The sequence below is a fragment of the Struthio camelus genome, chromosome 2 (genome assembly GCF_040807025.1).
Source record: "Struthio camelus isolate bStrCam1 chromosome 2, bStrCam1.hap1, whole genome shotgun sequence".
NCBI lineage: Eukaryota > Metazoa > Chordata > Aves > Struthioniformes > Struthionidae > Struthio > Struthio camelus.
This window is the reverse complement of record NC_090943.1, coordinates 125,745,560-125,762,600: the sequence shown is the minus strand read 5'-3', so window position 1 is coordinate 125,762,600 and position 17,041 is coordinate 125,745,560.

Below are 17,041 nucleotides of genomic sequence, written 5' to 3'. Positions count from 1 at the left end.
AGGAACAAGGAGTGAGACTGCATTGTTTTGGTGGCTTGGAAATTGCACAGAAGTCGGTGGGATTTTGGGCTGCTGAGGAATGTGGGCTCAGTGCCTTCACATCACAAGGGACTGTTCGCCCGGGAAGTCATCAGCGATATTGCTTCTGACTGTTGCTTCACTGGTGTAAGAGAAACTGCGCAAGAGAAAGGTGAATTCAAATTGCTCATTTTCTTTCCTGGCTTTCTTTTTATAGTAGTTCTTCTCCACGTACTCTGGCTAAAGCGACCTGTCGGTTTTGAGACTTGTTTCTCTTCAGCTGCTTATGTAAGCAGAAGGAAAGCTGTGGCTTTCATTGTAGGCTACAGTGAGCCACCCTGTGGCAGTACCCTGCATTTCACCTTTATTGAAGCATCTGTACAGGAAAACCAGTTGCTAACGTGTAAGAGACGGGAAAGTATTTGCTGGACTGCCCTGAAGTGTTTTTTCTGCACATACGGATACCGGATTCCACCCACGTTCTGCCTCCATCCATTGGATTCTCCAGAGAATATGTATGTTTATCATAGGCTCCATGAAAATCTGAGAAGCCATCATAATCCTTTAGGCCAAAGACATGCTTTCTGCTAATGCTAGCTGCTTAGCTAGCATTAATTTAATCACATTTAATTTAACCTTGTTTAGAGGATAGGGCTTGCAGAATCAGAAAAGCCTATTAACGCAAAAGAGGACTTTGTGCAACCTCTGTGCACACACTTCCTCTGCTGGGAAGAAGAATGCAGGAATTGCTACTCTGTATAACACAATATTGCAGTCGAGCAACTCCAGTTTCTATTGTTAAAATACAAATAATCCTATAGGTGACAACTTTGGGATAATCTGTTATTAAATTAAGTGTCGCTTCTGTTATGTGATTTGAGGCATAATTCAATATATTTCTCAAAGTCCCACCTGCACTCCTGATCATGTGAAACACTCAGGGTAGGATTTTCAATCAGGTTATGGGATTTAGGCACTCAGATCTCATTACATTTCAATTGGATATAGGCACTCAAATTCCATTGTATTTTAAAAGAATTCAGGCATTTAATCCCATTATATTTCAATGGGATTTGGGTATTTCTCTCTCAGGATACTGTGAAATCTGTTACTTGAGGTACATTAATTTAAAAAACAAAAAAGCCAGTTTCGTTTCTTAGCTGTAGAACCTGCAGCATTAGAAGTGATGGGATTTCTCCTGAGGAATTTCTCCTTATTATTTCCGTAATTCCTTCCAGTTTCAAAAACTACAAAATATTAAAGAAGTACAATTGGATATTCTGAAAGCAGACTTATAGTTGAAAGTGGGAATTTCATAAAATATGGGCATCCAAGTCCTGAGTTGTAATCCTGAAATCCTTTAATCAGTTACCATTTCATTCTAAGGTATTTCCACCTCATAGATACTGCATTAGCATATGTATCTGTGTGCGCGTGTGTGTGTCTTGTCCTATTTTTGTGAGATGCTATTTTAAAACATGTGCATAGGTACCTTGGCTTTTAGAGGGCTGAAAAACTTGACTTTTTACACCTACCCGTTGAGACCTACTGTCCTTGGGAGACTGTATGCAGTTTCAGATCTCCGGTGGAGGAGATGGAGGGAAAGTCATGGATAGGATTAAAAATCAGTTGCTGGCTAGTTTGCAGGTTTGTTCTGATTTTAGGTGACTTCATGCTCTGTGGCTGACTGTGTTTTAGCCTACTTTGAAATCATCATGAGGTATCTCATTCATGCAGTATAAGCTCCCGGAAAACTGCGCTCCTTATTCAGAGTTCAAAATATCACATTGAGGATTAGGATCCACCCAAGTTCAGTTCTTTGTTAACTCTGGATCTTATATCATTTCTAGGACTTCTGTTCTACTTTTGTTTTGAATTTCACACTTGAATCTTGATTTTTATTTCTTGTCTAAAGCACTCAGCTGTGAAATACCGATTGCCACATTTTTTCTCCTGGCTGATTGCTATTAGTTTGGCAAGACCTATATATTATCTTCTGATGCCTGCCATAAACTTTATTCATAGTATGGTTTTATTTCTAAATTGGTTTCAAAGGGGTATCCTGATAATAGACTTTTTATACAATACCAGATTCACAGGTATAGTTCAGCTGCTGTGCATTATTTTGACAATTCGTAGAGGCACAGATAGGACTTACCTATTTTCTATTCAATTGCATCCACTGTGCTTCTCTCTTGGACTGGAGTCCTCCAGTAAGAAAGCAGAAGCAGCAGCCTCTAAGGAGTAAGGAATTCGTACCCATCACAGGCTAGATCTACCTTGAGTTATAGGAAGTTTTTCTCTCTCAGGGACTGCTTGTGGGTATAGAAGCTTGAGGGCTTAATGGCCAGCATTTTCAGATGAGTGAACTGCAAGTGTGGCTTTTAAAACAAGACTTGAGGTATAACATTAGCTTCTGTCTACAAAACGCTGTCCTGCCTTCTTCTTTCCTTTTTACCTTCACCATCAGCATTGTCAGCCCCTGTCCTAGCTGGGTATTTCTTGCTTTGGCTTCAAAATAACACTCTTGTGTAACAATCTGGTATGCCAGTGGGGTTGTTTTAAATTTTCTTTCCTTATTTAGTCATTAAGTGTCCTGGTAGAAACTGATCAAGATCTAAAAGACTCTCAAAAAGTTAAATGTTTCTTCATCTCCTTATTAGTGTTCTCTTGGTTTTGTTTGAGGTTGCCACCCTGGCTTTTGAGCTCCGTGGAAGGTAGGATCTGGGAACTGCTGTCTATCACAAGTGCCTGGCTCAATGTCTCACTAGGTGCAATTCAAAATGCGACTGTGATGTGTCTCTGTTTCCTGTGCACCTGTGAATGCTGAGGCAGCTGGCTGATATCATTGCGAGGCCATTTTCAGTTGTCCTTGGAACGTAATGGCAGTTGGGGGAGAGGGCTGCAGTAAAGCAAATGTCACTCCTTTCTTCAGGAAAGGCAAGAAGGAGGATACAGGAAGCTACTGGCTTCACCTGAGCCCCTGGGTAGGTGATGGAGCAAATAAACCTGGAAACCATTTCCAAATATATGAAGGTCAAGAAGGTGACTTGAAATAGTCATCGTGGATTTACGAAGGGGACGTCTTGCTTAACTAACCTGATAGCCTTCTATGATAAGATACCTCGCTTGGTGGATGAGTGGAGAGCGGTGGATGTTGTTTATCTTGACTTTAGTAAGGCTTTTGACACTTTCTCCCATAATATCCTCATGGACAAAACGATGAAGCATGAGCTACATAAATAGACACTGAGCTGGACTGAAAACTGGCTGAATTGCTAGGCTCAGAGGGTTGTGATCAGCATCACAAAGTCCAGCTGCATGCCAGTCACTAGTGGTATTCCCCAGGGTTGATACATCTTCATTAATGATCTGGGCGATGAGACAGAGCGTACCCTTAGCAAGTTTGCAGATGATACAAAACTGGAAGGAATGGTTGATACACCAGCTGGGTGTGTGGCCATTCACAGGGACCTTCATAAGCTGCAGAAATGAGCTACCAGGAAGCTCATTAAGTTCAACAAAGGGAAATGCAAAGTCCTGCACCTGGGGAGGAATAACTCCACGCAGCAGTATAGACTGGGGATCAACTAGCTGGAGAGCAGCTTTGCAGAGTAGGTCCTGAGAATCTTGGTGGACAAGTTGACCATGAGGCAGCAATGTGTCCTTGTGACAAAGAACGCCAACAGTATCCTGGGCTGCATTAGGCAGAGCGTTGCCAGCAGGTCTTGAAAGAGGTGATCCTTCCCCTCTACTCTATTGGTGAGACACATCTGGAGTGCTGGGTCCACTACAAAAAAGATATGGACATATTGCTAAGGGCTGCAAAGGTGAGCGTGGAGCATCTGTCATACGAGGTGAGGCTGAGAGAGCTGAGGCTATTTAGCCTGGAGAAGAGAAGGCTCAGAGGGATCTTACCAATTTGTATGAATAGCTGAGAGGGGTGGGGGGTAAAGCAGATGGAGCCAGACTCTTCTTAGTGGTGCCCAATACCAGGATGAGAGGCAACAGGCACAAACTGAAAAACAGGAAATTCAGTTTAAATATTTTTCACTGTGAGGGTGCTTGAACTCAGGAACAGGTGGCCCAAAGTGGTTGTGGAGTCTTCATCCTTGGATATATTCAAAGCCTGACTGGATGCGGCCCTGAGCAACCTGCTCTAGCTGACCCTGCTTTGAGCAAGGGGATGAACTGGACTTCAGAGGTCCCTTCCAACTTCAGCCATTCTGTGAGTTTAGTGGCCCATGATCCTATTGTTGCTACAGAACAAGAAGATACAGTGTCTATTCCTGTTTTATTAAAAGCATCTACTCTTCAAAGAGTGTGGGAGCAAAGTTTGTTCTCTCAGTTGGTGTTGAGTGATAGAATAAAATTCAACTTGTTGGAAGTGACAGGTAATCTTTGAACGTGCTTCCAAATACTTTCTGATTTTTTTTCCCCTGTAATCAATGTGGTAGAAAAAGAAAATTGTAAGGACAACCCAGGGAGCAGAGAATAAAGAATTACTGTTAATTGAATAGTAGTCTGCAGTGGTTTCTTTTCAATCTAAGTAAAATTATTATGGCATTTTGATTGAGGAGTCATATTCATGTGCAATAATGACTTCATTACATGCACTCGAAGCTTCAAGTTTAAAAATGATTAGTTTGCTCTTAGCTACAAGAAGTGATTTAAAATGTTTTTTGTTTTACGTGACTGAAACATTCACTTACTTTCCTTTTCAGATCTCTGTGAAACGTGCACAGAAGAGGTATTTCTTTTCCAGAGGTGACTTGCTGGACAGAGTTGTGTCCTGAGTCATAATTTGGCATGGCAGACCTTCTGATCATTTGATACTGCCTTTGTGGAAGGTTTTGTATTTCTCTCTTAATGCAGCTTGCTGTTTTGTATGACACGGTATTTTTTTAATATTGATTTGTGAGAGGTTTCAAAAATATTTCTTTCTCTATGGAGAAAAGAAGCAGCTCGGTCTTGTTAACATATGTAAGTGGGACTCCAGACTCCATTCTTAATGATCTCACTTTTTTTTCCTGTGTGACCTTGGACAAATCACCTTAATCTCACTTTACTGTCAGTTCCCGGGTTTTGTTATAGGCTTACTAAGCCAGCTAACAAAGTTACGGTGAACATTACCTTCTGCTAGATCCGGATGGGAGGCATCACTGTTACTTGCACAACCCTGTGTTCTGAATATAAAGTAATGCTTGTCTTTCCAGCACTAGGCAGCTCTGTCACAATATGCTCCCTTGGCAATCGCTAATACAGCTTGATAAAGGGCAGTGTACAATAACTGTATGCCCTGCACAAAGCATGAAAATTTCATTGTTTTTAACAATAATACAGAAACCTTTCTATTTGTTTCCAAAGTTCAAATAGCAGCAGTGGTATGAAACAGCTTTGTCTTGGAGAAACATGTGGTGCATTGATATGCAAATGAGTACACCCTGTGCTTCAGCAAGTGCCAGGATGCTAATGTTCAGTACTGCCACACTTAAGTGAACTTTTGCATTGTGCTAAGCTTGTAGTCAGCAAGCCAAAATTGTAGCAATCTTTTCTTCTCTGTTAGAAGTAGACTTTGAAATACTGGTATACTTGATAGCCTTACGTATATATAGATGGTGTCACTCTTCTTTATGAAGTAGCAACATGCATTTTTATTTTTAAATTACTATTATTGCACTGTATTATATTTATGTTAAAACAAACACCAGATAATTTTGAAAAGCCTCTTTTGGCTTTGAGGAAGGAAAAATCCTGTTTTTTTAGCTTTTTAGTCTTCTCCTATTTCTAATGTACCTTGCAAATTGAAATTCAAGATTATGTTGCACAGAGACATGTAAATTCAACATTAACTTGCAAGCTACTCTATGGCTGGAGGCTACTGTTTAGCAGTTATTATTATTCCTATCTTGCAGGGGCCAGAAGTGTACCAGACATTTTCAGAAATGCAGAAAAACATCATTCTCTGGGCAGATTTGTAGTTTTATATTGAACAGGATGAAACAAGTAATAGTAACAAATACTTCAAGAAGTTGGTATGAGAGAACAAGCCTTTTCACAGGAAAATCAATCGCTTATTCATTTTAGACCTTCAACATAAAATCTTTTTATTATCAAACAGTATTTATTGTGAAGGATGTTGCATCAAACAAAGACCATCTCTTACGATAGATGAGCTCTAGTGGGAATGCTTCAGCTGATCTCAGCTATGGCAAGGTTTGCAGAGTGAGTGTGGTAGGAAAACTACAAATCTCATAAATTTTGGGAAGTCCATTGCATAGTGTATGCTGTAGTACTTATCTCATTATCCCACCGACTGGCTGCACCATCACTTCCTTTTGAACCGCCTGCATTTATTATCTCCCAATGACTGTAAGAGTGTGGAAGGAGCAGAGGGTGGGATGGCGAGTTCCCCTCCCGGCAGGCTGGTAGCACACAGGCATGGCTCACACCTTCACCGAAGATGGAGAATTCCCAGGCAGAGATGCCTGAAACATAATTTCCCCTAAAAACTTGGAAACAGCTGATCACTAGCATATTGTAAAATTCTCAGAAGCTCAGTAATTTTAAATGAAGGGGAAAATTAGACACTAGGATGAGTGATTCACACTTGTTATGCACTGAGGAGAAAGACGATCTTGAGGATGCCTTTTCAATTAAAATATTGCTGTGGCTGTGCGTAACGGAAAGAGCAAGCGTTGTGAGGGTAGGGGGAGAAGGCATAAAGCATGAGGGCAGTTATAAGAAAGGTAAGCAAATATCAGATGGAGATTGACTGTCAAAACTGTCACAGGGATTGCTGAGGGAGTATACTATGTGATGGAGCAAAGTCAGTTTAAAATGGACAATTTGTAATAGAGATCAATATTGCCTTTTATCACTCCGGGCATGAATACCCACATCCCCACAAATGCGTATGATTTTAAAATATAAACTTAATTTTAGTTAATTTTGATGAAATTAATGTTCCTAAATGGTCAGACATGTTAACCTGACTGTCACTGTATGATATTAAGGATTTGAAGTTTCAGCATGAAAACTTTGGCCCGCTTAGTTTTATGGCAGACAATTGCCACTATAATTATGATAACATTTAATAAAGATATAGAAAAAAGAGGAAAAATAAATAAAGCATTTGAAATGATTAAATGAAGTTTTGAAATATAAGCTTTAAAATAGAAAATACAGATGTAAAAATACATATTGCAATAAAAAAGTAAAACATTTTTATTTCAACAGTGTCCCCTAATAACTTTCACTCTTTATATACTGGAATTTTAGAAGGAACTCTTCCGTCCATTAGATCACTCTAGAGCTGATATTAAAAACCTTTTTGGAAAATGAGAAATTTCAGATGGGACTCAAGCTATTGCTTTTTCTGGGTGTTATATTCTGATACCTCTTTCCTGGGAACAAAACAAGACAAACAGGAGAGAAAACAAAAGTTGACATTGCAGTTTTTATTGTTGATGCTGATTTTTAACTTGCAACTTTGCTAGCTGGAATGACAGATGCACTAGGTGCTCTTGGCAACCAATTCAAGACGCAGCAAACTCGCATTTGCTAACATTCAGGTCACATGTTTACCATGGAATGGAAAGACGGTCTGTCTTGTTTGATTATGTTCAGACCCCTTTCATACAAAAGACAAAAAGAAAAGTAGTAGGAAAGACTAAAAATAAACCAGAGCAAGAAAAAGAGACACGAAAGAAGTCTTACATGTAGATCTCAAATCTTACATTCCAGGTGATGCTTTTCTAAAGCGAGCGAAAAAGCAGGTAACAATGTGAGCTGGACTTTAAAAACTCTATACAACGTAGAATATAGATTTTACACCACAAAGGTCAAGATATAATTCATCTTGCCTGATGTTAAACAAAATGAAGTTTCTTTGATGTGAAATAAATCCCGTGCTGCAATTTGAATGGTAACAATCTGACTTCTGTGCAAGAGAGATGGTTGAGAGGAAGCAGAAATAATACTTTACCATTTCTTTCTGACATGTAGATCATGTTGCACATTAGATGATGAAGATATTTCTGTCCCTAGACATCTCATAGTCTCACAACAAATTATTATACATCGAAGAAATGAGCTCTGAGTCAAAATGATAGTAAAGATGATGAGCTAGAAAATAATGGAAGAGCTGGTACCTATGTGATTACTGCAAATATCTGAAGGCATGGGGTAAAGGAAATTGCTCACGTTGTTCAGATGACTTAAGCTGCTCTCTGAAAAATAAATAATCTGGCATATGACTTCTAGAAATGAAATGTAGTTAAAAGTTGAAGTTTTGAAGCACTGTGTCCAATGGGAAATAAAATTACTGTATTAGGAGCCATCTTTCTTTCCTTAACCTCTTTCGCTGATTGTAGTGTTAGAAAGATCGTAAGTGAGGAAAGAAGAGGGCAAAAGGATTGCAAATGTCATAAAGAATCTTTCTCATCTCAGTCATTAGTCCCCTTCTAGCCATGTCAGTAATAGGTTGAAGTCACTGCTATCTAAAACTTATTCAGTGGTCTATGTGAAATGATTTGCTTGTTTCATTCTTATTCCTGTTAGATATTTACATTATTAAAAAAAAAAAAAATTCCTAGGATTGATATCATCCAACTGTTACCAAAAAATAAGCAGTGATTGAGGATTTATCAGACATACATTTATAGCGTTAACATGATATTTGATCCTTTTAGGAAAAGGTTAAAGTAAGTGGTTTATGACAGACAGGAAACTTATCCTTTTGCTGACTAGATTCTTGCATAATCTGGTCTTAGTCTCGCTTCACTTAGGTGTGAGGCTGCTTCTTACAATTAGCCATCAAAATTTATGTCTCGGGTGGGTGTCTAGGATCCCGTATACAGTTACATAGAGACAAAGGCATTCTCAGAGGATTATTTCAATTTCTTTTAGATATCCATCTTAGAGATTTTTTAAATCAGTTCTCACAGGTGGTCCACCTAGTATCTTTCGGGGATGTTGAACTCCTGGTTGTCCCCTCCTTCAGAGGATGCTGAGTCTCAATTCTAATCGTATGGCCAGAAAGGAAAGTTCATGGAGAACTAGATAAAATGACATGTAAGTTAAACTTTTACTGGATAGCTACAAAATTAGGAAAAGAGGTGAACAGAAGATGAATTTTTATATATGCAATATGTTACTAGGTGCTAAGTATTCACACTGAAAATACTGGGGATGAAACTTACTTTGGTGAAGGAAGCTGGTAGTGTTTCTGTTACTCAGAGCACAAATTCCTAAAGTATAATCTTTTTTTTTTTTTTTGATATTAGTTCTTTCTGGATCCTCAAATCAACTACTTTCTCTGTTTCCATTCCTCAGTCAACAAAATGGGCATAACCTTGATTTTCATCTCCCTCAAACAGTGTTACATAACAATTTGGTATTGAATTATAGGTGAGCAGCAGTAGGTGTGTATTGTGTGTGCTCAAAGGACTGGACTAGCACCAGGATCTCTTGAAGTGGTTGGTACAGACTTGACTAACATAAGTAACTATCACATTTCTATCAGCAAGCGGTTATGAGCTGGACACACACTTTTCAGCTTCATCTTTTGAGCCCTCCTTCATCCTTCCTTTTTGATTGCAGCCTTAACTACATTTCTTTTCACAGGGGAAAATACAGAGCAGAAGGGTTACTCTAAGCTATGTTCTTGGTGATATATTTTGATGTTATGGAAAATTGGAAAACAAATTATTGCCATGTCTGATTAAAGATCCATGTGTCTGGACCAGATGTTTGCTCTACAGCCAGTTCTGCTAATGAGGAAAAGGGTAACTAACCGTAATATGATTGATTTCTGGGTAAAGGTCCATCTTTGCCTCAAACTCTAGCAGGTGTGTATATAAAACATTTTCTTTACTGCAGAAAGTATTATATAGCCCATCCACTAGCAGGACTTACGAAAGAACATATGTTGGCGAAGACCAACAGATCAGCACTCTTTCTTTAACCCCCCCCTCCCATTATGTATTGAAAGTATCTAGACAAATAGCAAGTGAGTTTTCTTTGAAAATGCTTTTTTTTTTTAACTGCTTCTCTTGCCTTAAACTGTGAATTGCAGTTACTTAGATAAATGCACTGAAAGACTGACTATTCTTACATTGGCTTCCAGAAATACCTCTCTATTTTCTCCAGGGAGGTACTGTTTTGTCATTTATAACATCAGTCTCATTTTGTGAATCTCTGCAGATACCTCAGCACCATCCTCAGGTGTAATACAGTGGGGATATCATTTCCCTTGCTCTCCAACAGTGAGAGAATAATGCTTTCACAAAGCTATGCTAAATCAGAAGACCAGATTTTTCTACACTTACTCCTTACTGTTATGGCATGATTTTAGACAGAATAGTTAAAGAAAAGAATGAAAGCCCAGCTTTCTGGTTCGTCTAAAAGCCTATAGTCTCCACTCAGTTTTTCACAAACGTATTTTAACTTTCCTTCAGGTGTCATGTCTGAATTTAAGAATCCCTGTACAAGGAAAGAAAGATTCAAGCAATCTCTGAATGCAACTTTTTCAAAGTTGGAAATGGGAGTAATGAAATCTCAGTGTGGGTGCCTAAAAGATAATTCACTGGAAGGTACTGAAGACCGTACTAAATAGAACGTGCTGAGTGAGTTGCTGATGAATCCTCTAAGGTTTACTCAGATGCAGGATCAATTACCCTGAGAGCAGAGCAATAATTCAAGCGCTTCTAGGTGACAAAATTGCTGCCTTTCTGTAGCTCAGTTAGTGCTGAAAGGAGTAACAAGCTACAGCATATATTATTAATGACTTTTTTTTTTAATGCCAGTGAATTTAAAGCATCCAGCTGTTCTATGAAAGGATCATAAAATATGGACATTGTTTAATACATTACCCTTCATTTCTTTTGAAAGAGGGTTTCTAATGAAAGCTTAGCACTAATTGGATATAACCAAAATGGGAAAATTTGGCCATTTTCCAACGCATTTTTGTTCTGTTTTCACCTATTCTAGTATAACATTTTTGTAGATGTCTATCTCATTTGCAGTATCTCCACTGTTCTTCCAAATGAATTCTTTCCCCTCAAGACCAGTGACTGCACCTAACTCCTGCTATGAACTGTGAGTTTATATAAGCAAGCTGAATGTGAAGCTTGGCTAGCTGGTCCCTGTTACGGAGCTAAATTTTAACAACAAAAAATGTGTGGTCATATTACCTGTGAGACATGTGCATTTATTCGCTCTCAAGAAGTCCTGAATCTCTTTCCTTAGATTTTTTTAGCTTAGTATTACTTTCTCTATTCAACAGTTAATCTCTGGGGTTTTCTTCTGTCAGTCTCGTTCTAAATTTATCTCCATTTACCTTCATGTGCTACCTATGTGCTTAGGGATTTAGTCTAAAACCCTTCTGTACTTGATTGCATTGTGTATCATCATATGCTATGCCTCTAATTAAGTATTATCTGGGAATTTGGCCATTTCTCAAGACATTTGAACAATTCTTAATTTTATTTTTGCCTAATTTCTTTTCTGTTTCTTTAAAAACCCTGAAAAATGAATCTAAACCAAGATTTACCTGACCTTTAAATAGCTTTATATGCCAAACAGGAGAAAGGCAGTGTTAAATGAATGGGGCCATGTTAATTCCAACAAAACTCTCTCCTGCTCCTGTTTAACTTACTTTGTTATGTGTGAGGTCGTTCAATTATTTCTACTGGAGACTATGAAATACATATATATATATTGCAATGCAGAATAAAGACAATGATACATATTATTTATATTTAATGCAATCGAACACCTATCTTTTTTTCTTCCGACAAGCAGAGGATGCTTTCAAGAGCAGTGAGAGTAAAAGCTTAGCTCTACCCAAATACACGGAAATTTACTGGTTTCCTCTTTAACCGTTTTGGAAGATTTCTCTAGAAACTCCTGTTCCTGTGGTCTGCAGACTGAAAAGAGGAATTCTACCCTTAGAAACTCTCTGTAATAAATTGAGGCATCAGTGTTTCTTAGTTCTGATAAAACAAAGCCCTCTCCAATGTCTGATGGTGGATAGATGGTGAGTTGATCGCTCGAGGGATTCACCAAGTCACGGTCTCAAGATTTCAGGGTAAAGGCAAAATTTTCCCTTCCTTCATGCTTTCTCTCACCTCAAAAGGTGCTGAAAAGTCAGGTGAGGTGACACAGGTGTTTTTAGAAGAGGCGTTTACCTTAAGGCACTTTTAGATTTCTCCCTTGTCTTTGGTTCGTGTTTAACTTTTTTGTCTTCACCTAAATAAAATAACATTGCCTACCATCGGTAGAAAATTACTTTATTTCATTCGACACCAGTCTTCTCAGGTGACACCTTTCTCTTGCTGGAATCTACTGAGCTTTGAGCCCTGGTTGACCCCAGTCATGTCTCAACAGATATTAAAAACATGACCTCTTCTAAAATTTGTGATAGAAAGCAGTATGAAATCTTATTACAGTCTCATGGACCTCCACTAGCGGTCTAGGGACCACAAATAGGAAACATAGAGCATTTTACTTTCCTTCTTTTCTATACAAACATCTGCTGTTAGCCGTTTGCACTGCTGCTAAGTAGGAAGAATATTGACTGTTTATTGTTTTTACTCCTGATAATATATGACCACTTGCATCCATTCAGTCACTCACTGCCCATCTTCCCTATGCTGGAACACAGTCTATTGCTCCTTCACATGGGGCATCGCCTGGCCTTTCAAACTCAAAATCTCTTTTTAGTACGCATACACAGAAATGTGGGTGGGATGGGCCAGATTTTTATCTGTCATTCATATTCGCACCCATTTCAAGGCCCTTTTATGCTATCAGAGCACTGTAAACAGGCAGTAGTGGAGCGTACCTGAGAATTAAGCCCTATTTAAACAGAAAGGGCTCCGTTCTGTGTCTTAACTTGAGTTTCCTGAAACACCTTACTGTACAAGTGGTTTTACCAGATTCAGGGCAAGTTTTATGTGGCAAAGTGCTGTTTATGTGGAGAAAGGGCAGCAAAATTCGGCTCTTTGCACTTAAGCACAAGGGGAAGTAGGACGTTAGCTGACTGTTATGGAAGAAGAGCTGTTGCAAAAGAAATATGTGACTCAGAGAAAGAACAGGTCAGCAGGATGACACCTGGAAGAATACAAACAGTGATAATGTGTCATTATTTGTCAGTATTCATCTTCTGTAATATAGAGCTGTGTTGGGAAAGTTACCTGCAAAGCTCAGGAGTAACTCTAATGAGATGCTGGCATACCTGAATGGCTTAAGTAATGTGAACTGAGTGTGATATACCTTATATCAGTTGCAGGTGAACTGAAGGCAAATTGGTCAAAATTCCTTGTATTATATTTTCAAGGATGTTCCTTTAGAAGACAACATTGTTTTGAAACTTATTTGTTTTGAGGCACTTACATTCTCAGATCTCATATTACCTCTGAGACCTCAAGAAAAAAGGTTTGAAGAGAACTCTGTGAAAAACAGAAACTATACTTACAAATTACATTTTCCCAGCATGCATAATTCTAAATGTTCAAGAATGGCAATTACTCAGGGCATTTTAGGAGTGGGTCATTGAGGAGTGTTGTCATATTATATTAGCTACAGGTAGTAGCTGCTGACTTTAGAACAGTGATGTGAAAATCAGACTGCTTCAGAAGATCAGTTTGGATGCTGGGAGAGTCAAGCAAGGTGACGGATCAATGCCAATGTGGGAAATGTCTCAGAGGCAGATAACTGCTGTTTTATGCATAAGTAATCATAGTCCCAATTTTTTTCCTATGCAAATCAATGTCAAAATTCAGGTTAACCTGATTAGGATCATCTCCTTGCAGAGAACTGTCTGTTGCTATATCACAGAGAAGAGTTATAATTACATTAGAGATGGAGAAAAGTTATGAATTCAATCATTTACATAATATGTTGAATCTAGAAGTCCCTAGGAAAATTCTTAATACCAGTTAAATTGTCTGTATAGGACAAATTTGTTCACAGAAACAAATGAGGAAAGTGCTTTTTCATGAATTTAGGAAGGCATTTTGAAATGGTATGCATGGTATGCATTTGTGCATACCATGTGATCCTGCAGTGTACATTTCTCATAGGCAATGTTCCTAACTTGCTCTTGCATTTGGAGAGAGTACATTGACCATTCCATTAGACTGCTCGCTGGTCACTGGTAGTTGGCTGAAACCAGTGTCCTTTCCATAGCTAATGAGGCAGGTTTTTTGTTGCATCTCATCCCTCATCTACATGGGGTCACCTTTGCCATTTTGGAAGAAAGACTCCCACAGAAGAATCCTGATAAAGGTGTTCAGAAGACAATGGCAGAGACCTGCAATATATCTCAGGGAGGAAGGAATATTCCTTCTAATCAGTGCTCTAAGTAATAAAATGTGGCCAGGCAAATCATTCTTCTTCCCTGGAAAAGTTCAAATAAACCATAAGGGAGATATTATGTACTCATCTAGCATGTAAAAAAACCTCATATTCTCATTCATTCAGAAGGTGACAATAAGGAATTTATTTTATGTCTTGCATCTTCATAATTTTCAGATGTCAGAAGCATTGCTTTTTGTCATCACTTAGAAGGATTTTCTGGTTACCCCCCTCACTTCTTTCAAGGAAGATGTATATTATGCCAGGAGAAGAGCTGCTTTGCTCTCATAATATAAGTTGTACTTTAGAATAGAGTTAACTGTATTCACAAAAAGAGTGTTCTTGATCTCTAGGTATCTAGTTTAGGGGTGCTGCCATTCTAAACAGCATTTCCATATGGGAAAATTTTATAAATATATAATTATTTCGGACTATGTTGTGGCTTACTGAATATAACAAAGTATTTCAGTCTCAGGATTTTCATATACTGTGTCTAGTTAACAAGAAGTATAAATTGTAGTGAGATTGCTTAAGTAGGATGTTTTGCTCAAATATAGGAAAACTCAAATATAGGAAAACTCAGTGCTCTTGGCAAATGATACAAGCATTTAGCTATATGTGCTGCTTCAAAGTCATTTCTTTGCTGCTTTATCCCAACGATACTTTTTGCTTTTGTACAACCTGATTTTCCTTAAGTGGGTATGACAGAAAAATAAATGTGGTGCTGTTTAGATTATTGTTCACATAATTTTAGGATTAAAAATGGGATTGTTATGCTGTGGTTTGTTACTGAGTATTTACAGCAGCATGCACCCTTGATTATTAGGTTGAGAAACAAATCTTTTTTTTTTTCTTTTTTTGGTAGCAGAATATAAACAGAAGGAGAAAGAGAAAAGTATACTAAATCTGAACATATGAATTCATATTATTATGTCTTGGATAGAATCCCATTCACTAAGGCAGTAAGGCTTATGCTGATTTGAAGTAGAGAGTAGCCATGTAATTTTTAGTGCTTGAAGTTAGGTGTGTTCTTGTATATCTTGTCAATTCCAGTGGTGGTCTCTTCTTAGCTATCGCTTTGTATAAGTATACCTATGTCCCAGTGCAACTCAGAGGGGTGGGCACCCCAACCAAAAGGCATGGCGGAAATGGTGGATAACGGACCGCAAACTAATCAGATTTGAGGTGGCGGTGTTGGTGTTTGTGTATCGATGAATGGATTTACAATACCGATAACAAAATGACCCTTTAATGACAGTTTAACAATGAACAATACAGGAACAATTACAGCTAGAAACCTTGAAACACCGATATCCAAATATATGTACAATATTCACAGCAGGGGTGGATACATAAACAATAGAAGGATACACATACAGAAGGGATAACAAATCAGTTCAAAGGAAAAATCGAGGTAAAATATATATATAGGGACATACGTACTACTACTGCTAACAATAAGGGCACCCAAGAGGCCACACGGGCAAACACGCCTCTCCCCGGTAGCTCTGATGGTGCTGTGAGTCCAGCCACACAGCTGGATGTGCCATCCCACTCAGGCCACGCTCTCAGGCATGCCATCCGCTGGTATGTGACCCATTTTGGCTCTTACTTGTCCGCCAGCTCTGATGTTGCAGCTTCTCCAGTGGTTCCTTCAGTGGCTCCCAGTCTGGTGTCCTGGATTGGGGTGGTGAGCAGCAGCTCTGGCCTCTCCGTCCGCCGTCCTGTGGCTTTTGGTGAAGGCCTTGATTCAGCTCTCTTCCTGGCTCTGCTGCACCCCACCATCATTACCACCACATCCACCCACCCACCATGCAGCTGCAGCACTTTTATAGGCAGCCAAATGGTGGCTGCAGGCAGACCTATTGGCACGTGGCATGTGCTGATGGGTCTGTTGCCCATCCTTCATTTGAATGTAAGGTCTTCCAAAATAGCAGAGCACCTGGGATAGCCCCTTGGCTGCTCAGGTTGGAGGTACTGGCCCTGGGGTCACGTAAAGGCCAGCCTGGTTGACGGCCACGCTTACTGGAGCTTTCTCTGGGCTATGAGGCTAAACGGCTCCAACCTAAAATTAAGAAATTTTAGGTCACGATATACAATGAATCTGAACCTTTTAAGTGACAGTAGATGTTGCTAGGCTAGGGATAAGAGCAATTGTATTATTACCTGATTTAGACTACTTTTTGAATATTTCCTGTGTTAAGACTCATAATCTTGTATCTTCTAAATATTCTTCAAAAAGGGATTTTATAGAGGAAATGGTGGTGGTGGTGGTGTGTTTGGGGAGGGGCGCATGGCTTCTTTTTGTAGCAAACACTCTGGCTTCAGTCTTAGAACATGCTACTGATATCTCTGTTATCCTTTCTTGATAACTCTGCAGAAGAGAGATTCAATTGCAGTAAAGCTCGGTAGATGTTATAAATTATACGCTTAAATATAAATTTGCTTGCAAAGGCCAATCAACATTAGGATTCAATGCAACGCTATAACAAGGAAAAGAAATATAGGTCATGTCATGTGTTCAGAAACCATGATGTAATATGTATTCACGGGGTTCTAGGAAAACTGCACACCATTTTTAAGAGATTGCTATATTCTATAAAGCTCTTTATCAAAAATTCTTACATGCTATATGAAGATATTTTTACCTGATTAAATTAAA